The sequence below is a fragment of the Diachasma alloeum genome, unplaced genomic scaffold (assembly GCF_001412515.2).
Source record: "Diachasma alloeum isolate Michigan unplaced genomic scaffold, Dall2.0 Dall_scaffold_00561, whole genome shotgun sequence".
In the NCBI taxonomy this organism is placed as follows: Eukaryota; Metazoa; Arthropoda; class Insecta; order Hymenoptera; family Braconidae; genus Diachasma; species Diachasma alloeum.
The window spans coordinates 99,428-126,372 of record NW_021680693.1 but is presented as its reverse complement, the minus strand read 5'-3'; the positions used below and the strand labels follow the sequence as shown (position 1 = coordinate 126,372).

General features: G+C 37.1%; 1 protein-coding gene and 1 pseudogene across 1 annotated transcript in view; one reads left to right on the top strand and one right to left on the bottom strand.

The window, feature by feature from the left end:
• Positions 1-26,945, bottom strand: part of LOC107043377 (DNA replication licensing factor MCM4) — a 166,565-nt gene that overhangs the window by 57,213 nt on the left and 82,407 nt on the right. The window lies entirely within an intron of this gene.
• Positions 7,217-9,377, top strand: LOC107043378 (annotated as a pseudogene).

Below are 26,945 nucleotides of genomic sequence, written 5' to 3'. Positions count from 1 at the left end.
CAAGTCCTCCCATCGGACTCTATCAGTTAAATTACCCCTTAAGTCTCCTCCTAGCACTTCCAAGTTTCTGAATCTTGCGTAGAACGCTTTCAGTAGTCCTAACATGTGAGTTAAACGTCTTTTCTCACTATGACTCGCATTCCTCTTCAATAATGCATTAATTTCTTTCGAATGTCCTCTGATGTCATTAAGCCATTGTTGAATTTCCCTGGGTCTCCTATTCGTTTTCACTATTTCCTACGCATCCTCCAATGACCTCAATAATCTTTTAAACGCGTTAGGATCCATGTTGTTCATGGTAAAGACACTAAAGAACTAGCGGAAAATCAAGGTGAAATTTGTTTATATAGATACATATGCGAGTGTTCCTACGCTTGTACACTCTGTAAAATCTTACGCGATTGGTTGAAAAAGAATCATGTGACTCATGGAAAATTATTAACAAAATAGCAACATTTTTTGTTCGTTGGAAAAAAAAATAGCTGAAAAATGTCCTGGATAACATTTAATCTTTGCGCTATGATAAGACATCAAAGGGTCCGAAAACTCTGCTCCAGTTTGTCAAACATCATATTCTTAGGGGTGTGAGTACAACGTGCGTTCCCAGGTAAACCGAAAAAGTCTATGTAAACAAAAGATTGCGTTCGGACATCTTCCAGTGCATTTCCATTCTTATCAACTTGCAGCAGATGCAGATTTTTCGGAAACTCCTCCTACTACAACGTGTAAAATTTGTCAAGGACTATGGCAAATTGGTGGGGGTACCTAAGTTTTTGAATGACTGATCCTCTGCCTTTGCAGATATACATACTCCCTCCCTTTCTGAACTGTTCTTTTTAAAATAAATATTTACATATTGATATCGTTATCAACAACAATTTCACACGAAGGGGGGCGGTAAACGAGAAAGTACCGGAAAACTTAAGTTCGAACGTGTCAGGAAAAAAATGTTTTTTAAAATAAATATTTATATATTGATATCATTATTAACAATGATTTCCCACGAGTGGGGGCGCCAAACAGGAAAGTACGGGAAAACTCAAGTTCAGACATGTCAAGTGGAGCCAGGTGTCAATGTTTGAAGAAGAAGAGGAGTCCCTTCTATGATTTGTACAGCAGCGAATTAGTTAACCCTTTCACCTCTCGCGGCGGTATACTGAGAAGTTTGGGTATACTAATTGATTAATTAATCAATCGATCCTCGAATTTAGCCGTGATCTGCGGAATTAATCTGCGAATCAAACTGCGACCTGCGAATTAATTAACCCCTTCACTCACCCCCTCGCGGGGTGGATTGACTAGGTCACCGAGAAGGTCCTTTGTAACGCAAAACCGCGAATTAAATTGATTAACCTGCGAATTAAATAACCCTTTCATCACTTCGAGGGAAAAAGTCGTGAATTAATTAATCAAACCGCGAATTAAACCGTGATCCGGCGAATTCATTAACCCTTTCATCATTTTGAGGGAAAAAATCGCGAATTAATTAATCAAGCCGCAAATGAAACCGTGACCCCGCGAATCAGACCGCGAATTAAACCGTGACCCGGCAAATTAATTAACCCTTTCATCACTTCGAGGAGAAAAATCGCGAATTAATTAATCGAACCGCGAATTAAACCGTGACCCCGCAAATCAAGCCGTGAATTAATTAACCCTTTCTTCACTTCGAGGGAAAAAATCGCGAATTAATTAATCAAACCGCGATCCCGCGAATTAATTATCCCTTTCATCACTTCGAGGGGGAAAAATCGTGAATTGATTAATCAAACCGCGAATTAAACCGCGAATTAAACCGCGGCCGCACGAATTAATTAACCCTTTCATCATTTCGAGGGTAAAAATCGCGAATTAATTAATCAAACCGCGAATTAAACCGTGAATTAAACTGCGAACCCGCGAATCAAACTGCGAATTAATCAACCACCCACCCACTTTCATCTGACCCCCCTACTGGGCCCCAACGAACAGGTCGACGCCAAAAACGTTGCGCCAGAATCGGCATTACTTAACTAGTATGTTCAAAACTCGTTTTTTCTTCTTCTTTGATTAAATGCAAAACCTATTTGCTCAACTCTTATCCTTGACTTTACTCTTATTCTTTACTTTGATGCTTACTTTTACTTATGCTTTATACCTAGTTTTGAAACTTCACCCTGATGTACTCTCAAATTCTATCCTGATGGTACACTAGCATTCATTACTCTGATGTGATTTCAATGATNAAAATAAATATTTATATATTGATATCATTATTAACAATGATTTCCCACGAGTGGGGGCGCCAAACAGGAAAGTACGGGAAAGCTCAAGTTCAGACATGTCAAGTGGAGCCAGGTGTCAATGTTTGAAGAAGAAGAGGAGTCCCTTCTATGATTTGTACAGCAGCGAATTAGTTAACCCTTTCACCTCTCGCGGCGGTATACTGAGAAGTTTGGGTATACTAATTGATTAATTAATCAATCGATCCTCGAATTTAGCCGTGATCTGCGGAATTAATCTGCGAATCAAACTGCGACCTGCGAATTAATTAACCCCTTCACTCACCCCCTCGCGGGGTGGATTGACTAGGTCACCGAGAAGGTCCTTTGTAACGCAAAACCGCGAATTAAATTGATTAACCTGCGAATTAAATAACCCTTTCATCACTTCGAGGGAAAAAGTCGTGAATTAATTAATCAAACCGCGAATTAAACCGTGATCCGGCGAATTCATTAACCCTTTCATCATTTTGAGGGAAAAAATCGCGAATTAATTAATCAAGCCGCAAATGAAACCGTGACCCCGCGAATCAGACCGCGAATTAAACCGTGACCCGGCAAATTAATTAACCCTTTCATCACTTCGAGGAGAAAAATCGCGAATTAATTAATCGAACCGCGAATTAAACCGTGACCCCGCAAATCAAGCCGTGAATTAATTAACCCTTTCTTCACTTCGAGGGAAAAAATCGCGAATTAATTAATCAAACCGCGATCCCGCGAATTAATTATCCCTTTCATCACTTCGAGGGGGAAAAATCGTGAATTGATTAATCAAACCGCGAATTAAACCGCGAATTAAACCGCGGCCGCACGAATTAATTAACCCTTTCATCATTTCGAGGGTAAAAATCGCGAATTAATTAATCAAACCGCGAATTAAACCGTGAATTAAACTGCGAACCCGCGAATCAAACTGCGAATTAATCAACCACCCACCCACTTTCATCTGACCCCCCTACTGGGCCCCAACGAACAGGTCGACGCCAAAAACGTTGCGCCAGAATCGGCATTACTTAACTAGTATGTTCAAAACTCGTTTTTTCTTCTTCTTTGATTAAATGCAAAACCTATTTGCTCAACTCTTATCCTTGACTTTACTCTTATTCTTTACTTTGATGCTTACTTTTACTTATGCTTTATACCTAGTTTTGAAACTTCACCCTGATGTACTCTCAAATTCTATCCTGATGGTACACTAGCATTCATTACTCTGATGTGATTTCAATGATTTTTGATGGGTCACCGTGAATACCTGAGGCTTCATTTGATGAAATACATACAAAAGTATTCATTTCTTTATGAGAGAATTTATTTTCAAAATATAACGGTAATTTCTCGAGTAATAAATTGAATTGCATACAAAAAATGAAGTTAGAGACATACAAACTATGAATAGAAATGCCAAAATAGATATTATTGCTAGAAATTAGGTTCAGAAAAAGGGAAAATGTGGGAAGTAAGTCGGCATGTCTGCTGAACCAATCCAGGGGACATAAACTATGAGGGACATGGAACTGTCATCCTGGGGGCTTCGTGGCTCCTCATCGTGTTTATGCAGTAAGACCTTATGATGAATAAAATAGGAAATGGACACAAATGTGTGTGTGAGCAATCCTCCAATAGGTGATAGAAAGAAAATACCTCGCATTTTACGTTTCAGCCTCCCAACGGTAGTTCCCGGATTCACAATTTTCCTCTTAAAAGGCGGCCTATATCACTTCAAACTGAGAAGTCCACTCAAAAACCTTCTCACAGTTCATTTTTATAACCTTGAGCCTTTAAAAAAAAAACCAGGTGCTTATTGAATAAATTCCAGGGAGTTAGAAATATATACGAAGCCGACTTCCGAGAGTTCACGTAATCAACAGTTAATTGAACCAAATTTATGAATTTTACAATTTTTTTGCAGCGAAATCACGCCGCGGAATTGGAAGAGGTTTATTCTAACGGATAAAATAATTTTTCAACTATACTCTGCTATTTTTTTCCATTCAATTCTGTCGAAAATTCATTGAATTAGAATTTTTTGAAAAAGTTCATTTTTGACAAATTTCACAACTTGAACATTTTTTTTCTCTAAAACCTGACGTGCTAGAGGAATTTTGCAAAAACCGTTGGATTCAGCGTGCAAAAATTTATAAGTGGTGTAAATTTCATCTTTGGTAAAAAACTTGACCTTATTTTGTTGTACCGTGTAATTTGTATAGAGTATTTTCCATTTTTTTGGGCCCCCTGCGGTACGTCCCATGGGTTGGTGAGAAGGTACACTAATTTTCGAGAGATTTTTCTCTCCGTGTGAGAACTATATCCTATCAAATTTAAACTTCCTATCTGAATACCCACACCGATTCTATCCCAAAAATTAAGAATGTAAATTACTATACGACTCGCCCTTGTTAGCTAGGTATACTATTGGTCTATTGGTCTGGTTTAATAGATACTATTACAAGGAGGATTTTTATATAAAAAAAAAGTTCGTTTGATGTAGTAGTTGTCGAGACATTGTAAAAAGAAAATTTTTTGGGAGTCGCTGTATCTCAAAAACTAATGGACCGAGCGCGCTGAAATTTAGCAGAAAAGCGCCCCTAAGCCATATCAATTATAGACTATAATTTCAGATTTTTAGCTATGACTTTGTGACGAAGTGGCTTCGTTTTACTCTTCGATTGGACGTGTGGAGAAAATAAATAATTATACATAAATAATACGCACACGCTCCGGTCACTAGAGTGTAAGGTTATGAATGATTGGGATTGAGTGAATGAGATTAAGAATGTCAACGAGGAGTCCTAGCTCATTTCCTTATCATCGAGGGGTCATTAATCACCGGAGAGGATCATCAGCAGGCCTGGTAAACGAGTAACACTGTCTGGAAGTCAAAAATTTCACCACCAAAACACCAGAGGTTCCTCTATTTACTCTCGGGATACGGACACATGTCAACACGGTGTCAACCGGAGGATTTTGGATCTCGCAAGGGCCCTGAAACACACTACCAGGGCGCAGCACGTTACGGGCCCACCCAACCTAATCAGTGACACGCACAATACAATCAACTCATGCACGAGACAGTTGGCAATACCGGAAAGACGTCAGGTACCACCTGACACCGGAGATCCACACCTGAAGGTATAGAAGGCGCCACCGCACAGCACATGGCTGGCGATATTATATAATTGGGACCAGGATTGGCCAATAATTCAAATCCGGGCCAATGTCAAGGCCCGAGAGAAATGGAACGAGATAGCCTGAGACGGAGAGGGCGATTATTACTTCCGCCTTCTCCATCATCACTTCCATCTCTACTGTCAATCGTTTTGCATCGCTTCAAGTTTCTCTAATTTTCGTATCTATTGTGTGGGTCCAATTAAGAAGCTTTTCGTACAAACTCGACAACGGAGGCGGGAAAAAGGTTCTCCGGACCTTATCCGGAGGGTTTTGAGGCGACTGAGGGCAATTTGGAGGCGAATTACAAGCGGCAAATATCCAGGCGAATATTCTATTCATCGGGCGAACACGTGGCGAGGGACGGAGTCGAGGCGTAATATTGGGTCAGGACGAGTGATTAGAGTGAGTGTGCACAGATAAAATATTGTCATTGGTGCGACGGGGTCATTAGCGAGTACGAGAGCATTTTGGGGCTCATTGAAGCTTCTGTCAGCTTCTCTGGCAGGAGAAATCTCGTTGCGAACGGAGACTATCGACTCTTGATAAAACCGCGTGGCCGTCGAGTCGGTGTATACCGAAGCGAAGTACAATAATTTATTGCGAGCGTTACTAGCGTCTAAGCTACAGATAATATTGGGACAAATTAATTGGCATTGAATAGGGATTATTCTACTTATTTATCATTCCAATTTAGTATTGTATTCTTTATCTTTTTATTTTGTCTGATAGTTCTCCGAAGGCTCAAGTGAAAGAGAAAGATATCGTGGCTAGTATCGCGGATAACAGGCATTTGGGAAGCCCAGGCGGTGTCTACGGACCTGCTCACCATACATTTACCATTGAGAGATTGGTAAATGAATAACTGAGCCGCTTCAGTGTTTCTCCGGATAGCAATTCAACAGATATCTTTGCTTCCTAATTCTTGTGGATTGTATCGAGTAGGGTGGACCGGAGTTCCCGGCATTTTGTAATATTATTATTATTATTTTTGATTATTCTTCTTTCTTTCATTTTTCTTATTGAACGGTAGCTTTAATTCATTTCTATTATTATTATTTTGGGTGACGACCCGCCAGTAGCAAAATCATTTATTTTTCTGTTTATAAAATTAGTCAGGTTCCATTTTTTAGGATACAGACTGTTCAGTAATTCGATAATCTTTCTCTTTACTGAATAATATCCTCTCCTCCAAAGATATAGAGTAAATAAATTAGATCAAGCACGAGCACACCGGACAACAAATAGGCAACGGTGTACATTGCGCTGCGTACGTCTAAATGGTAAAGAGTTCTCAGGAAAGTCTTGTTTACGAATTATTTTCTTTATTATTGAGGATCATCTCGAGTTTCGCACAGTAGCCGGAATAAATATATTTTGAATATTCGATAGATTAAAGAATTTACGTCGATTGTCACTTGTTGTCTCCACACGCACCTTTTCACATTGTCTGATATCCTATCGTAAAAAGGAGAAGGTATCGATATCTCGAAATATCGAATCACTGATGCGTAAGGCCGAAACCGACGCGCCACAACGGTCGTTTCAGTCAATTGTATAGTCCTCGCCGAGAAAGAAGGAACATCGGGTTATAGTCGAAGACCCCCCACCACTGCTCATTCCGGTATCCGTGCATGAGTCGGTAGAATGGGGGGAGGTCTCCGGCAAAAACTTGATGTTCTTTCTTTCCTGGGGAGGACTACATCGTCATCGTTCTCTTTCCGATCAATTCGCATCATATCGGGGCCCGGATACCGCTTCAGTGAAACGTGCATCGACGAATTACCATGCCATCGTCCAAAATTAAATATTCTTCCACCAAAGCCATTGACAATTTCAGTCCAGGGGCTTCACTCGTGTGAGTATTTTTAAAAAAATATGCTGAAATTAAACAAATGGTGATATGGACACGTCCTAACCTCTCATCGACACGCGGTGAACATCGAAATTCATTTTGTCTTTTTTTCTAGGAAGATTATTGGATACGTAGATTGTATAGAAGGACTAAAAGAATTGCCAAAATCTGCCTCGAAGTGGATCTACAAATGCATACTGAACAACAATGATGGCAGGAGGGTTCGCATCACATTTTGGGGAGATGACGCCTTGAAATATAATGACGAGATCAAAATGTATCAGGTATTGCAAATGATTCACATAATTTAATCTGAACCAAAAATGACTTATCTTCAATCAACAATTTTTTCCACCATTAAAAAATTGAACCTGAATTTTTCAAATTGGCAAAACGATATTTCTAACCTCTCAGATAAAAATTAGAAAATTTCAAAAACTTAGAAAAATCATTTTAAATAATTATTTTTTACAAATTATTCCTTTTTTCACTAATTTTTAAAATTACTGATTTGAGGACATGAAAAATGTCTTGACTTACATCAACAATTATTGCCGTTCACTGAAAAAATTCATTAATTCGTTCACACAAACATTCATCTTACTATTAAAAAAATTATAATCACGGGAAATCCCGTCATGTTCTTTCCTCATATTTTTGATTAATAGGGGAGGGTGGGGCAAAACGGCCCCCCTTCAATTGTCAATAACTTGTGAATGACATTGTGAAAATTCCCAGTTTCAACTTCATTTCGAAGATAATTTTTCATTCTTCGAAACGAGCTCTAACTCATCCCAATCGGATTATTGAATCGGAAAATATTGACGATTGAAGGGGGCCGTTTTGCCCCATCCTCCCATAAATAATATTTTCCATCCGAATTTTTTGACCACTGAATTTTTTAAATTATCAATTATATATTCCTAATCCGAGGAACAAGCACAAAAATTGTGTGAAAAAATATAAAACATAAATGAAACATGATTATCATTTTCACAGATTTGAAAAATTATTAAATCGAAGACATTAAAAATATATTTTCCTTTGAATCAACAAACTTTGCCATTCAATGAAAAAATGTTAGAACTCATTCAAACAACAATACACCGTATCACCATTAAAAAAATTGCAATCGATGAAACTTCAAAAATTAAAAAAAAAAAATTGTTGAACCTTGCATTTTTCATTCAAATCGTCATTTTTATATTTCTCATCTCGGAAACGGCGACAAAAATTTGGTAATTAAATATAAAAGGTTTATGAAAACTGATTTTCTAAAATAAATTTCTTTTTTCAGATTTTAATAATTACGGGAGGTACGATTAAAGAAGCCAATGCAATGTATCGAAGATCGGGGGATACAGTCGGTAACAAGGAGTTCCAGTTTGGACGTGGAGGTGCCATTGAGACCCTGGGGGTCTTCAAAATTGCAAATAGAGCTGGTGGAGGGACAAAGGCAATAACGTACAGACCAATCAAGATGGCAGAAGTGTGTGAAGCTCGGGATCCAGTTATGGTCACTGGATGGCTGAAAGAGCATTTCAGGAGCATCACAACGTCCAATGGGACCTCCTACGGATGTGGTCCAATTTGTACGGAGGTTCATCAAATGACAGTCCACATTGCCACATTTGTCCCTAGAGAGGATTTGATCGCAGGGATGAAAATTGCAGTCAAAGGAACAATTGACCGTCGATTTGATGCTTTCGTCCTCCACACAAGCAGCATGGATGGAATAACAATTGTCCCCGGAGCTGAAGTCATGAGTGAGATGAGATGGACGAGGCAGTTGAATCGCCCCCATTAGTTCTCAAGAGAGAAGCAAACGTATCTTCACAGCCGACAGACGAGAAAGTAATGAAAATTGTTAATTTATTGTCACAATATCTAAAATCTTCATTCGATCAATTTTTTTTCAATATTTTTGGAGGATTTAATATTCGTGGAAATTTTGTCTGTGATTTCTAGCTAAATTTTCTATGGAAAATAATTTAATTCTTCAAACAACTAATTTGCACTCATTTATTTTTCAGAAACCAAAACTTGATTAGCCACGTTCAAGTTCACTCCAGCTCCACACTCAACTTTTTTTTTACTGAGCGTCAATTGTTTGTAATTATAAAAAAGTAATGACGTAAGTCATATCTGAATTTGATTTTCATCAATGATGTTCTCAAAGTGGCCTTCGTGCAGTTTTTTTTTAATTCTTGAAAAAAAAAATCGAAGTGTAGCATGTGGTCTTCAGAATAATCTTTTACGATACAACGACATAAAAATTTGCAGTCTTTCTAATTATTCGTTTTTTTTAGGATTCTCATAGTAATTGAGAAAAATGAGTCCAATTTTTGTTTTTGTTTTATTATTTTTTTTTAATATATAAAGACTGCAACTTTCCATCATTTTATATATATTTAAAATGGTAAAAAAATGTCCATGACATATGTGTGTTCAGAGTGTGAAACAGATGACTGTTTAGATGAAGAAAATCTTATGATAAATTGAAAATTTCCAGTGATTATGAATCTTTTCTCTTTTCTCTAAATTTTTATAGACATTGAAAAAAATAAGTCCAATTTTTGTTCTATTTCAATTTTTTTCGCTAAATCCTGGAAATTTTCATGATTTCAGCTATTCGTATTAAATGAATCTGTAAACTCTCAACCCTAAAAAAACAAAAACACGTTTTTGTAAAAAAAACTGCGGCAAGAAAAAGTTTTGTTTGGTTCTTACTGGGAAGTAGAAATTTTTGAAAAATACAAAGAGATGAAAAAGAAAGCCAAGTCAGCAATGTCGAATAAACGAAAATAATGCACAATCAGATTTCTATAAGAGAAATAGTTTCAAATCGAATGAGGATTTTAAAAAAATTCTTGATGAAATAAAAAATTAGTAGAAGGAGGACCAACGTTCTTGGCGCGGAGTTTTTCAACTCATTGTCTAGTATCAATCTAATTCTCCATCTTCTGATCCGCGCCAAGGACGTTGGTCCTCCTTCTACTAATTTTTTATTTCATCAAGAATTTTTTTAAAATCCTCATTCGATTTGAAACTATTTCTCTTATAGAAATCTGATTGTGCATTATTTTCGTTTTTCCGACATTGCTGACTTGGCTTTCTTTATCATTTCTTTGTATTTTTAAAAAATTTCTACTTCCCAGTAAGAACCAAACAAAACTTTTTCTTGGTGCAGTTTTTTTACAAAAACATGTGTTTTTGTTTTTTTAGGGAGATTTCATTATTTTTTTCAAAATAAACAAGGAATCGTTTTTATATCCTGTAAATTTTTTCATTTTCAATTCAATTCGGCTCATTTGTTTTTCACACGATAAATCATCTTTCCAATTAACAATCGACGTAAAACAAATAGTTCTATTCCACAGTCGTTATTTGCACCGACTTTTAATTATTTAATCAAGATTTTCCGACTGAATTTGCTTCTTCGAGAATTCATTTGTGCACAAAACTCGAATGAAAGATATCTATGGAATTCATCATTCGTGCACCATATTCAATTTGTAAATTCCCGGGCTTCCCTCCTTGGTACGTGTGGTTGTATTGCACTGCTACCAACTCCGTAACAAAAAAATGATAGGAGTTGAAGTGAAATGCGAGAATGTGCATATGAACCCGTTGCTATGCGCGTATTTTTTTAAATATTGCTTCGAACAAAAAAATGGTTACATCAATGAGAAGCTTGTGGCCAATTTATATAATGTAACTAAGAGTATTTTTCATGTAGCTCCTCACGTTTGTATTTTATTTAATGGATATGATTGGGAGGTAGTGGAGGGGTTAGTTGCTTCGTGTATAGATACACGGCAGTGATCGGCCTGATGTTTTGTACAATCGAAGTCAAACCTTTTCTTGGCCGATACGCTGCCGCGTATCTCGATCTATCCAGTATTCAGTAATGACGTCGTTAGATGACTGATGAAAAATATCAATAAAATATTTGTGATTATGGCTGTTCAGATTAAGAAGTTTTCTTTATAATGAAATGAAAATTTGCAGTCATTATAAGTATTTTTTTTCATTACAAAAAAACTTCTCATTGCAAATTGAGAGAAATGGTTTTTGTTTTTTTTGTTCTTTTTTTTCAATATAAAGACTGCAAGTTTTCATGATTTCGTGTATTTTTATTACCTGAATCTGTGAATTTTGACTGAGTCCAGTATTTGCTAATGTAATTGTTAAATCACTTCGATAAAAAATATAAATATATTTATATTATTATGTAGAGAGTAACACAGATGACTGCAGCTATGAATGATTGAAAAGTTTGTTATAAAATTAAGATTTTTTAAATAAAGTTTTTTAAATAAAGAACACTTGATTGAAATTGCTGGGTCGAAAATGTTGCTGAATTTTTTCTTCAACCTTACGAGAAGACCTAAGCCCCTTAGAATGAAGACAGTGGTATGAATGAGGGTAGATATATCTCGAATTTCAGTTTATCTTATTTTTCTTTAATGAATGATAACAATTGACCAATTTTATCGTGGAAACCATAAACAAATGGTTCATTTTATGATTGCACACTTGATTCATTTTTTTTTTATTTTCATCGTAAAACTCAAAGAATTTTCTATCTTGAATAAAAATCTATTTTTGCTGTGAGGAACTCAAGGGTGCAAAAATTGATCATTGTACCCCCGAAGTCAAGTTGACAGAGAGGTCTTATGGGGCATGTCCATCCTCCTTTCTAATTAATCTGATTGGTGATTTCGAAATTCGTGAATTTGCCAGAAATTCATGTATATACGCCAGAGAAGGACAAAAATGCAACATGAAAGCGTATCTCGCAGCTCGGTGGATTTAATACGGAAGTAACCCCATCCACCTGTTTTACCTCTACTTTCAAATCGTCGCGCTATACCTACAATATTTCCCCAACCGATATCACACCGATCTTTTCTCTCAATCCCCTAATACCAGTTATGTCCCATAGAGTGATAACGGTCGAATAGCCTCAGCAGCTAGAGCCACAAAAAGGAGGAATATCGAAGAATCGATCAGCTGAATGTTATCAATGGCGTGTTTCGACCAGCATAATTACTTTCATAAAAAAATTGTAAAATCATCTTTACTCGAGTGTTATGACGATTATTTTGAGTGTTGCACGAATAAAATAAATTGAGGGACAAGAATTATATATTATCTATTGTGAAAAATTGCCTCTACTAGGACGAATTTTCTCTGTACATTCCACGGCAGTCATTGAGGTTAGTATAAATCGTCTATTAGCTACATGATTTTATTCAGTCAAAATTCAAGACATTAAAAAGTAAGATGTGAAAGTAGTTATACGTTTACAACAATTTACTAGAATTTTCAGAATTGCCCCCTTAAACAATTGTCAGCTACCTGGTATTGCAGTAAACGATTGAACTCAACAACACACAATATAAAATCAGAGTTGTAAGTATATCACTCCACTTTACACAACAAAGCAACTGTTAATTGAATGAAACGTAAAATTGTTCTTTTCAGGTGATCGAGGGGCTATTGGCAAAGTGCTCAAAATTGCAGTGGGGACCCAAAGTAAATCATTAAAAAGCACCGACAAAAATTTTACCGATACCGATAATACCAGTAATCATAATTTTACCGATACCACTAATAATAATACCAACACCAAGAACCTATACGAAATTTATAAAAAAATTAACACCAAGATCAAGACCAAGAATATTATATGAAAAATACATGACAAATTAACCATAACTAATTAATCGTGAAATTGGTTCTTTAACAGAATGCATTTTTCATAAATCAACGATTCAATTTTTTAAAACATTCAGTGATCTAATTTTTTATCTTGCAATCTTATTCTCCAAATACAGTGAAATTGAGCAAAAAATAAGTGAAACCATGCAACACATTTACTACCTTAGTTGATGTGAATAGTCATTAATACATTATAATTGTTTTATTATAATTTATGGAACAATAAAAATCATTCGAAACGTATTAATAAATTTCTTTTACTGACAGAAATTGTCCTTTTCTTTTCATATTCATTTTTCAACTTCCCGGGATAGCGAAGTTATTTCATTAATAATTTGATCGTTCCCAATTACAAAATGCCTAGAAAGAAAATTCAACGCACAAATGAAGAAGAGGTAGAATTTCAAAGAATAAGACGTGAGAAAAATGCAGCGTATCAGCGTGATTATCGTGCAAGACGTCGTAATTTACAGGAGAACACAACTATTCAGCAGACAAGCGAAGACAGAAATACAGAGGTTACGACGTGCCAAAAATGCCGCATATTATCGTGAATATCGTGCAAAACGTCGTAATGAATAGCATAATTCAAATCGTGTGATCCATGAACTTGATTCCTCCCTTGAATTACCAATCGATCAACTTTCCAGCAATGTTCATCAGAATCATCAGAATGATACGCTTGCAGAAATTGAAATTCGCAATCAATCAAGTATTATCCATGATACACCAATACAATAAGTCAATACGGTTGCAGAAATTGAAATTCGCAATCGATCAAGTATTATCCATGATACACCAATACAAGAAGTCAATGAACACAATATTGGGCCAATGAATGTTTTATGTTGCCATTGTAGCGCTAGACATTATGAGGCTGAAAAGGTTCGCAAAGATTCGTTTAATGATTGTTGTAGCCATGGAGAAGTCACTCTTACACCTTTATCCGAGCCGCCAACTATTCTACGAGATCTTTTTAATGGTACTCACGAAGAATCAAAACATTTCCATGAACGCATACGTGGTTATAATAATGCATTTGCATTTGCATCGTTCAATACTAATTTAGTAGATTTTTCTGATCGACGACCTGGCCCAGTTTGTTTCAAATTGCAGGGTCAAGTATATTATCAATTCAATAAAAGTCTATATCCTGAATCTAATGAAACTCCATCCTATGGCCAACTGTTTATAACTGATCAAAATGAGGCTATAGACATACGATGCAATCTGATTTGTACATTGAATCGCCAAATAGTTCAGGCAGTGGACAATTGCCTTCGTCAGTGTAATTTATTTGCTCAATCTTATCGAATGATGAATGAAGAACTTCAATCTATGAGAGATCTGAATTCAGACAAGGAACCTGAAATGCAGTTAATATTTTCGCTCAAACCCGGAATGCATAAGAGACGATACAATTTGCAAACAATTAATGAGGTAGCTCCCATTTTTACTACAATAGCTGATGGCGACATTCCAGAATCTTACGTTTCAGTTCATAATAAACGAACAAAAGAACTTCAATTTATCAATTCCATGGATCCTAACGTTGAACCGTGGATTTACCCTCTGTTCTATCCTTATGGTACCAGAGGCTGGGATGCGAATTTAAATTGCGTGAATAAAACCAAGAGAGTATCATGAGCTGCATACACTGGATACAGAATGGCCGATAGGCATGATAATGTAATCCTGAAAGGAGGACGATTGTATCAACAATGGGTTGTAGATAGTTACGTTAAAATTGAGAAAGATAGATTGAACTACTGTAGGCAAAATCAAAAAACTCTCCGCAGTGATACATATCAAGGCTTGACAGATCACCTACAACGGCGCGCGAATGATAGTGATAGTCAAGTAGGAAAAATGGTCATCCTTCCATCAACATTCACAGGTTCACCGCGTGATATGTTACAAAATTATCAAGATGCAATGGCTATTGTAAGGAAGTTCGGTAAACCTGATTTATTTATCACTATGACTTGCAATCCGAATTGGACTGAAATAAAAGAAAATTTACTACCAGGACAAACAACATCTGATAGACCAGATATTGTATCACGAGTTTTCAATATAAAGAAAGACGAACTCATTAATGATGTTCTGAAAAAAAAAATTATTCGGTGAAGTATCCGCGTATGTATATGTGATCGAATACCAAAAACGTGGATTACCACACATGCATTTATTAGTGAATTTGAAGCAAAACAGCAAAATCCTTACTCCTGAGGTTGTTGATAAATATATTTCCGCAGAAATTCCTGCGCAACAAGTAGATCAGATTCTTTACGAAATTTTTTTGAAAGATATGATTCATGGACCATGTGGTAATTGGTGTAAAGATGAGAAGGGAAAATGTACAAAAAAATTTCCTAAAATTTCCTAACATTTCCAAATCAACAAAACATACTTATCAATGACGCTGAAAATGAAGACGGTTTGAGAGCTGCCTTAGAGCGAACAAGTATGTTGGTTGAATATTTTTCTTTAAATCAACGGGACCCAGAAGCAAGAGCCTACACATACGGAGACATTGCAGCTCATTACGTTTTTAAAAAATCTTCAATTGCAAATCAATCTATGTGGGAGAAACGTAAAGCACATTTTAATGTCATCGGACGAATGTATTCAGTGAGTCCAAATCAATCAGAACTATTCCATCTTCGATTACTCTTGATAACAGTTAAAGGTGCTACTAGCTTTGAAGACCTAAGAACAGTCAATGATGAATTGTATGATACATTTCAAGGTACATGTTTAGCATTAGGACTTATCGAAGATGATCAAGAGTGGGATCGCGCTTTGACTGAAGGAGAAATTTGGATGATGCCTCGCCAACTGAAACATTTATTTGTACGTATTTTGATTTATTGCCACCCAAATCATCCAGAAGAACTATGGGAAAAATTTAAAGATGTTCTGTCTCAAGATTTTCAACGTAATCATAATGAATCTGAGTCTCACAAGAGAGCATACGCTAATATCAATACACTTCTCATGAACGAGAGGTCCAGTAGAAATGCATTTCCGACAATGCCACAATAATTGAATATGAAACAGATACTAATGATAGCAACACATCAACATTGGTCAGAATCAGTATAATCAGTTGAATATGGAGCAAAAAAAAATTGTTGATCACATTTCATGTATAGCCATGTCTACTGAAGAACGATCAACCTCCCGTTTTTACATTGATGGTCCAGGTGGCTCAGGGAAGACGTTTGTGTATACAACATTATATCATTTATTGAAAGCTTAGGGAAAATCTATTTGTACGATGGCTTTCACAGGTATTGCAGCAATCTTGCTTCCTCATGGAAAAACGCTGCATGGAACTTTTGCTATACCTGTTCCACTATTCCCAGACTCTGTTTCCAATATAAAAAGTCGATCGAAGGACGCTGAATACTTGAGAAATGTTGACATTTTCATCTGTGATGAAGCACCCATGGCACCGAGGTCTGCAATGGAAATAATTGATCGACTAATTAATTAATTGCGTGATTTGATGGATAATGAATTACCATTTGGTGGCAAAATTATGTTGCCAGGGGGAGATTTCCGGCAATTATTACCAGTTACTCCGAATGCTACGAGATGTGAGCTGGTTAATTCATCGATCAAATTCAAGCCTTTATGGAAACATTTCACAATATTCTCATTGTCAAAGAACATGCGAGCTTTACCCGGAGAGATAGAATTTGCAAAATATCTCTTATCTTTAGGTGATGGAGAATTGAATGATAATGATAATAATATATTGCCTCCAGAACAATGCATAGCTTCGAATACTAATGACATCGTAGACGTGATATTTAAAAAACTTATTGATGAACGTCGATTCGGAGACTTAGCAAAAACCGCTGTATTAGCTGCGCGAAATGTTGATGTCGATGACATTAATCATAAAGCAATTAAACTCTTGGATGAAACACCTGAGCGTATCTATAGAGGTATTGATAGCGTAGAAAATTGTGACAATGGAGATATCAATGAGGTAATTCTACCAGAATATTTGAATACACTCAATCCTCCTAATTTTCCACCACATGAGTTACGATTGAGGAAAGATTCCATAGTTATGTTACTTCGAAATTTAAGCATTGACGAAGGCTTATGTAATGCTACAAGGTTACAAATTATGGAACTTTCAAATAATCTTCTACGATCCCGGATATTAACTGGAGACAAAACTGGAGACATTGTGTTTATTAATCGTGTGACATTATATTGTGAAAACATTTTTCCATTCACGTTCAAACGACGCCAATTTCCAATCAAATTAGCGTTTGCAATGACGATTAATAAAAGTCAAGGGCAAACTTTCGATAAAATTGGCATAGACCTCCGCAAGGATGTTTTCAATCATGGACAATTGTAGGTTGCCTTTTCGAGGGTTCGTTCGTGGGAATCTTTACAAATTTTCTTGGGAAATGAAAGAGAATCTAATGTGGTAAAAAATTGGGTGTATACAGAATTATATAAATGATGGATAAACAAGAAGTTATTGTCATCTACCGTGGACATGATTCAACATTCCATGCTGTTTTCCTATCTTAAGAAGAAGACAAGAAACGAATTTGATAAATTTTGAATATATTTCGAATATCCCAATAAGCATAGGGCGTAAGAATGAAACCAAAGCACCACTAAGCGACGAGATGAGAAAGCGCGTACGTAGCACGCGCGGACGCTCTCGTTTTAGAAATAGCAGACAATGTTACAACACGCAACCTAACCTATTCGCTTCAGCGAAACGAGTCATCAGAGACTCTTGAGTTGGAGTTTGATATTTTTACGGATCAACTTAGATTTTGAGTTAAAATCTTTTAGAGAGCTTGGGATTTTCAGTCATTGTGACAACTTTGTGAAGGTTTATAAAAAAATCTCAGAATTTTGCACGCACATACGGATGCACACAGACATTCTCTAAAAACACCATATTTCGACGTTTCCTGATATTTTCAGTCGTTTTCAAGTAAAATAAGACAATCCCAAAATCTAACAATTACAAAACTTCCATTCGGAAGCAAAAAACCTAGGTCGAATAGGCCATGTGCGCTCAATCGGACAAGTCGATCTGATAGCAGACATTATTTGTCTTTTGCATAGTGTGTGCAACCAAGTGTTTCATCATCATTCTTTGTTGAGTAACTTATTGTTCCTCAGGATATCTTGTTAGTTTTTTACCAATTCATGTGAGAAATCAAATTTTTCCCCGTGATTCTTTTAGAAAGATTTTACAGACAATTTTTGATAGAAAAAAAATCCATAGATTTTGATTTTCCAATACAATCAATTCTTTTCATATTTTTTTAATGAAAAAAATTTTAATGAGCCTAGGGGAGTTTTTTTCCTGGAATGCAGTAATCTGGCAAAAAAAATGTAATAAATGAAAACTTATGAAATTCATGATGACGGATTTATACACGGTGTATTTTTATTGGTGGAAAAACCCGCCGCACTGGCTCACAAATCGTTCCTAAATGCGAGAAATAGTATGTTGTGCATCAAGGACAGAAAGTCAAGACTCCGCTCGAGGGAGTGACTTTGCACCCTACGGCAAAGTGCTCAATTTCCTCCCGCTCATTAAGGAGGAAAGAATGAACTTTCCATGAAAAAATTGAAAAAAATTATTCATTTATCCAATTTTGAATAATTGATTATTAAGGGAAACCGCGGTAAAATTTGTAAGTCCCCGGATTTTGATGGGACTAAGCTTAAAACTTTTGATACTTATTGGGGGTCGATAAAAAGTAATATTGAAGCCGCTACCGGATATTTTCGCCACGTAGAAGGGGTCAAAACGAATGATAAACGGTTTGAACCTTCAAAACGGTTGAAGTGCCTCATTTTTCAATCAATTGAGCTGAAATTTAGTATACACATGGTTTTTATATACCCAAGTGTAGCTATGCATGGATTGTTCAGAATATTGTGTTTTAGTATATATCTGATTTTTTTTTTCTCCCTCGTGATATACCCGAAAATCACGAAATGTATCAAATATTCATTTATATATGGTCTCTTCGAAGCACAATTTTTTAAAGATTTTTATATCAAGTCCTACCACATCTCGAGCTCTCGAGTCTCCTGAAAGAAAAAATAGTATTAGAAATATAGATTTGATGATGTACTACACCCGTTTGGCCAAAATTCACGTTTTTTTTATTTTTCTGGCGAATTATGGATCGGATTTACACGAAATAATATACCATTTTTGCGTTTTATTATTATTGACTGACTCACGAAGTTTCACGGTAGTGCAATCATTTTCTGGCATTTTTTCTGAAGTTTTGTGAATTTCCCAAATGTTTCAGAAAAAACGCAGAAAAATGATTGCACGATTATGAAATTTCGTGAGTCATTAAGTAATGATAAAACGCAAAAACGGTATATTATTTCACGTTAATCCGATCAACAATTTGCCAGAAAAATTCAAAAAACGTGAATTTTGGCGAAAAGGGTGTAATACATCCTTAATCTGTCAGAAATTATTCAGTACTCCATTTTACAATTTTACTTTCGGTATCATGAAAGCTTGAATTATTTTACCATTTTAGAATGCTCCAGCTTTGTATGATGGTCCTCTTTTCCGCTGCTGTTTCGACACTTCAGCGGCTCGTTGCTTTTGTTCCATTTTTCTCGTGAATTTCTTTGAAGGGATTATTCGTTGATTTGCACTACATGATACTCTCCTATCGTCTTGTTGACGAAAAATTTTCTTTGAGTAAGAACTTAGTTTTCTGTTCTTGATGTTAGATCTTAGTTGCTGACAATGAAGACAACCCATGTTGAATCTAAGAACTCCATTCGTTACAGAAATTCGTAGTTTTTTCGATGACATGAACACATGCTTTGTGTTCGTCCTCTCGTACATCTTTGAAGAAGTTCGTCACCATACACTCGTATATACAGTGGCTGACTAGCTTTGACAACGTCTAAATTCACCTTGATCGACACCTGCTTGTGATTCCCAGGTGGTTGGTGTCGTGCTCTGCGTTTATTGTAAAAACACCATGAATTTTCACCTTTGGGGCAGTCTTCATAGTTAGCCTTCTCATCAGTTGATGAGCAATGTTTCAGTGACGCGAAAATACCTTTCCTCATAGCATTAATGTCTGGCCGATTGGCAAAGATTGCATTCATGTAGAAATTTCCAAGAGCTGTTATAGTGCGTGCCGTCAACGTCCCTGCCCCCGCGCCATCAAAGTAATCCCTCCTTTCTTCGAATCTTTACATAAATTAATGAGTCCTGTAACTACACGTTTAGCAACGTGGGTAATGCACTCCTCCTTGGTAATATCGGTTGTTCCATAAGGTTCGAGTTTCTTTAGATGACTGAAAGTCTTAGAGGCACCGTCGGACAACATAACTGTATAGTGGAACTTTGCTTCTTCAACGGATCGAAGCCACAGTTTTTCCGCTGTCGTAACTTCCATCGATCCCGAAAAACCCTGATAGTTGACACTACACTCTTCACATTTTCGGTAATCCATCTGCCAGAATGCAAACTCAGGAGTGTTAGCACCAAGCTCATCCTCAAAAATTGTACAAAAATGACAATATTTCGACAAAATTTCGAAATCCACTACCAACCTTGTGAGGATATCTATCACGATATCTATCCCATACAGTGAGGTATGTCCTCGCTTATGCCACGTACCATCGTAGCTAACGCCGATATCTACCACCGAGTCCTCCTTCAATGTTGAATCCAACGTCATGTGAGCTCATTGCACTGCTGAACGCGATTCAGATAGAAGTCTTTGCTTGAGACTTGCATACTCTTTATCCAATTGAGCTATGTGATCGCTGTAAGCAGATTCTTGCATCACATTCGTATTCACAATTGCACCAAAAGTTTTCATTGCAGTGTTTCCCATACCATGACAAGAAAATGCGTCTGCCATTCTACGATTGATTTGATAAGCAGGTCTTTGAGAAGTGCCAGCAATCCTCACACTAGTCCAAGACTCTTCAAGAGAATTTCCTCAAGTCAGACATTCTACCATCAATTTCATTGCAGCACCTACCGTGTCTACAATTCGAATTTGCGGAGCTCTTGTAGTACAAAAATCACAGCGAATATTCTCGAGCAATTTATGTAGAGCAGATTGTTGAATGAAGAAAAACTAATCATTAGGATTACTTTCAGTGAAAATTTCTCTCGTCAATTCAAAAGCTTTGAATTTCTGCGCACTGGTCCCCGCCACATCGCTGACATTATGCAATTTAGATTCACATTCTCCCATCATTTTCCCAGATGATGGACCTGCATATTCCATGGAATCAATTGTGTCAGAAAACCCCTTAGAATGGCATTCAGATATGGAAGTATGGAATGAAATATCTGTGAATTCATAATTCTTCCGAACGAAGGCACCCGTGATGACGCTGCTTGAAGCACATTCAGCTTCTTTTCTTCCATTATTCTGTTGCTGACATTCTCCAGACAGGAGTGACATTGCGTTAATTCCTGATCACTCATGGTATACATAACATAACCATGAATTCACATTGTTTATTTTCTTGATACTCATTTTGTGTAAGTTGTTTAATTTTCAAATGTTGACAAATTGATTTAATTGAATTTATCAGTAAATTGTGTTTGTTACAGAATTTGAATAAAGATTGAGTTGTTTTCCTGAGGAGGGTCCCCATTGGTGGACCGAAACGTCGACAAACACAATTTAATTTTTGATGTTTTAATCTAATGACCGCCAGGTCAATTAATGACCTTATTTCATTTATTTTAATGCTTATTTGTGATTGTTTAATTTTTCATAACCACATTGTCACATTGTTTACTTTCTTGATACTCATTTTGTGTAAGTTGTTTAATTTTCAAATGCTAACTGACAAATTGATTTAATTGAATTTATCAGTGAATTGTGTATGTTACAGAATTTGAATAAAGAGTGAGTTGGTTTCCTGAGGAGGGTCCCCATTGGTGGACCGAAACGTCGACAAACACAATTTAATTTTTGATGTTTTAATCTGATGACCGCCAGGCCAATTAATGACCTGATTTAATTATTGATTCACGGTCAATGAATATCCACATTTATTCTCCAGACTGTGATTCTGATTCGTCTGTAGCATAGACATTTGAGCCAACTTCACTGAAAACACTATCACTTTCAGTGGAAGAATTGATACTGATGGTAGCTTCTTTGTAATATTTACTCTGAAAACCTTCTCTGACGTTCTCATCGGAAGTTAGGTTAGAATCCTCTTTACTCTTTTTTTGCGAACGAGTTTCAGCAGCACCTTCAGCTCGACGTTTCTGCCCTCTCTTACGGACTTTTACTCCACAATTAATGATCAACTTTTTATCTGTTATATGCTGTAAAGTTTACAAAATCTGCAAAAACTGAAGGAAAGATATGTAAGGTAAGAATGATTCCTCGACGAAATAGATCAATAGATCAAATACCGGAAAATGGCGTCAGTTAGGAGAATTAGCCCGTGAAATTAGAATTTATTCACCGGTATTTCCACGAAAATTTGATTGTAACGGAGACCACCGAATATAATATCGAAGAAATATGTGGCTAAGTAGACCATATCAAAAGAATCAGTCGAAAACATAGTTCTGTGATTCGAAAGTTTTGTAAAGTACGTTAAAATCGAAACAAATTTTTTTTTAATCTGAAAAAAATTGTGCTTTGAAGAGACTATATTTATATGAATATTTGACATATTTCATGATTTTTGGCTATATCGCGACAGAGAAAAAAAATTCAGATATATACTAAAAATCAATAGTTTGACAAATCTGTGCATAGCTATACTTGGGTATATAAAAACTATGTGTATACCAAATTTAAGCTCAATCGATTGAAAAATGAGGCACTTGAACCGTTTTGAAGGTTCAAACCATTTTTCATGCGTTTTGACTTCCCCTTCTACTTGGCGAAAATCTCCAGTGGTGGCTTCAATATTACTTTTTATCGACCTCCAATGAGTACCAAAAGCTATAAGCTTAATTCTATAAAAATCCAGAGACTTTCAAATTTCTCCCCTTAATGTGAGCTAATGGCGAGGCCGGATTATAGTGCATAAGAGTGAGTAATAGTGGTAGTTCTGTCGTAAATTTTTCGTCGATTCTCATTCAGAATTGGACGGTGGTGCTCTCAAGCCTCGAAATTGAGCGTTCAATTTAATTCCTCTAGGCCTGTCAAACCCCCTCTTGATAAACAAATTTTGAATAATCGGATTGACATACATTGTTTTGTGAGTCCCTTGTCCTCTTCTATAGGATAAAAAAAATAAGCCAAAAATGAGCCAAATACATGAAACACGATGTTTGAACGTGAAATGTCAAGTATTTTTCTTCTCAATCTCAGGAGTTAATTCTCACTCTCCCTCAAGAAAGGACACCTTCTATCCCACCAATTCATACGATCTCTTTTCTCATCACAAAGTTGCCATGCTGATGATGCATTAATGGTACAAGGTACATGTATTAGGCACAACTAGTCTACTTATGAATGCACTTAGCGAGCACAATATGTGCGCAGTAGGCGCAATTGATGAGTAATACGTGTGAAATCGGCACACTATTCGTGCATAATCAGTGCGCAATAGAAGCACTAGTCGAACACAATCGGTGTACTAACCTTACGCCACTGAAGCGCCATCAACATGCCAATTTTGCGATGAAAAAAAAAGATCAAATGAATTGGGGGAAAGGGAGGGTTAACTTCTGAGATTGAGAAGAAAAACTTTTGGGGTTTCAGGTTCAAAAATTCGGTCTGATGTATTTGGCTCATCATATTTGTCTTCTCTAAAGGAGGATAAGAGGCTCACAAAAGGACGTGGGGCAATTGCATCATTCAAGATTTGTTTGCCAAGAAGGGGTTTGGATAGAAGTGGACGGAGTAAAATGAATGCTAAACTTCAATGATTGAGAACACAAGCTTCCCATTTTGAAAATTTAACCAAAATTGACGACAGAACAATCAACTCAATTATTCTCACTTATGTGTATACGTCTCAATACCGCGGTATTGTCGCATATCAGTTTATCTCCACCACTCACTTACGCGCCATAACCTGGCCTCATCATTGGCTAACATTAATCATTAATTTTTCAAAATTGAATAGAGGAATAATTTTTTTTCCGAATTTTCTAACATTCAGGATGGAATTTTGGGCCAGTAGACGTAAAAATCAACAGAATAGATTGAACTGAGAGGACGCTTGCGCAACGTCATTCTCTGCACACGTGTTTTGAGTGTCCGTGGGCAAGTTTTCTGTTCTTCCGAATTTTATCTGTCGATTATTTTTTGAAATACTATCTGAAACTGCGGTAAAGTGTCTCTCTCATCATTTATGATAAGTAATCACGGGCCTCGATATGTCTCGACTGGAGTGACAGCCTCTACATATATCACATACCAAGTGAGTTTATGATGACACGTTCAAACCCTCTACTAGCAGGCGTTTCCAAAAATCAAGACACTGTGGGTCCCGCAAAAGTGAAAAAACCTGTGGGCAGACCCTCTTCTGATACCCTCCGTCTAAGGGACCGAGCAAACTCAATTGAGACTATTTCTGAACTCTTTCGGGGTGGAATAAGGTCACGACCGACTGGGTCCTAACACTGTTACTCTCTCAAACTGAGTTAAATTTCTCAAACCTACAGGTGCTCCTACCAATATAGTGAAAGAAAACAGCGCAGATAATACACCCTAACCGAGCCACTCCATCATGGCATCCATCGGCGACGCGTCACCTCTCGTCATTCGTGATTTTGAGACCTAAACCACTGCTCAATCATTCGCATGGCTTGCGGGGCAATTGGCTGAGATGAAAAAGTCGCGAACCATACAGGAGACGAGACTAACCGCTAACCTAGCAGAAGAGTTCTCCAAAATGAATTCGAAGGTTGATGAAGTGAAAGCCAACCTCACAAAAATATCTAACGACATCGAGAGATTCAAATCAGAGCAGAAAACGAGTAATGAGAGGATCAAGAAGCTGGAGGATAAAGTTGCCCTACCTGAAATCCGCGAATCTGCTAAACTCATTAACGAGGCTGTTCGGTTTTCCACCGAAGTATTTCTCAGGCATACGCACATATACACGCTTGCACACTCACTAGCTTCGCTCGTATGCTTGCATGGCTTTGCCCACAGCTGATCTGCTCTCTCACCTCAGATGACCAGCGGCCTCTCACCTCTGACACCTGAAGCGCCACTCGATGGACAAGTGTCATATGAACGCCCCCATTTCGATGGGGTTACGTTCACACCTCTGATTTCCTCTACCTGCCACCTCGTGACCTATAAATCTCTCATTTGCATTTCGATCAACGGATCGTATACATTGTGTCCTGCGACTCCAATGTGGTTCTCGAGTTCCGCGTATTAATTGCCCTGCGTTATTTAATCTCTTTGAACTGCGACTGATTAAACTACTGTGACCCGCGCTAATATCTTGACCATCTCAATTAATTAAAGCAAGTGTAAATACTGACTACACTGACAATTAAATTGACTTTTGTGAAAAACGCTACATGTAGTGATTTTTGGACCTTCTCACGTTCCCGGAAAATTCGTTTTTATCTCGCCCATTGCTTCCTAATTCCACTCAAACCAGATTCGGCATCGAACAGAGACCCTGTGCATAATCTCCGCATTGGAAGCGACTGTTCTAGAGAAAGCAGAGTCCAGACCGGATCCAACACTACGTCTAGAAATGAATATTCTCAATAGCCCTAAATGCCCAAATTAACCTCTCCAAAAGGAACGTTATCATCAGAGGCTTAGTCTGCAACTCATCCCAAGCAGGAGCTGACAGCGAGTTCTTAACCTCTAAATTTGGAGTATCTGACTTCCACGTTCAGACAGTTGGCAAGAACAAAGACAGGTTTTTAGATAAATTCAACTCATACCCCACTAAATTATCAGTCATGCCACAAAAAATGAGCAAAGCTATCCAACTTCAGTGTATTCATGGGAAATGATTCATCTCCAAATGAAGGTCAGATCACCTTCCTCCTGAGAGAGAGCCAAAGATGAGATCGCTGCTGGAAAATCTATGAAGATGTACTGAAACAAGATCCTTCTTGACGACGGTGTGATTCCATGGAACCACAACAGTTCCACAAAACCTACCCCCACTACCCTACACGAAATAAAATTGCCCCCAAACTAAATTATAAAAACAAAATCCTCGCACCATACAAATACGTCAAAAGTTCCGCCCCACAACGACGAAACTTTTGACCCATCACTCAAAAAGAGATTCCGAACACTGCAAAAGTTATTAACAAATAACTTTAGCAGGGGTCCAATTTTTCCCTAACAAAACATTTTTGCTAAAACCCAAAATAATAGTTTTACACAAAACTCCCCATAACAAAAAACGACCGGGCAACAAAACCAAACAATCGAAGCCCTCACTCAATCCAATCGGACAACAATTACAATTGTTAACAACAAATTCCCCTAAAAATTTTCTACCACCCCTAATAAATAGTAAAACATAATTCCAACCCAAAACGATATTTCCAAAAACGCTGCACAACCAGCGCAAGAAAACAAACCGACAATTTCAACACTCCATCCATAAATAAAAGAGCTAGCTAAATAAACAATAACTAACAATCGACGTGACACGCAAACAACGCGTTACCTAGAAAAATGTCCTTAGCAAAAATTGTCCGAATCATCGAGACCCGTCCAACAAACCAAAACAACCCTAAAAAATAACACCCCTAAACCACCCCCAATCTGAAAATGAACATAAAACATACTCCAATGACTCTTTTCGGCACAACCGATGTCGAAATTGCCAACAGGCAATTTCAACATCGCCCTAAATTCCTCAGGCTATTTCAAAGTCCAAATATCCAAAAACCCCAGGAGTAGAATCAGCGAAAATTCGATCACGTGAACAGGTGTTCCACGTCGAAT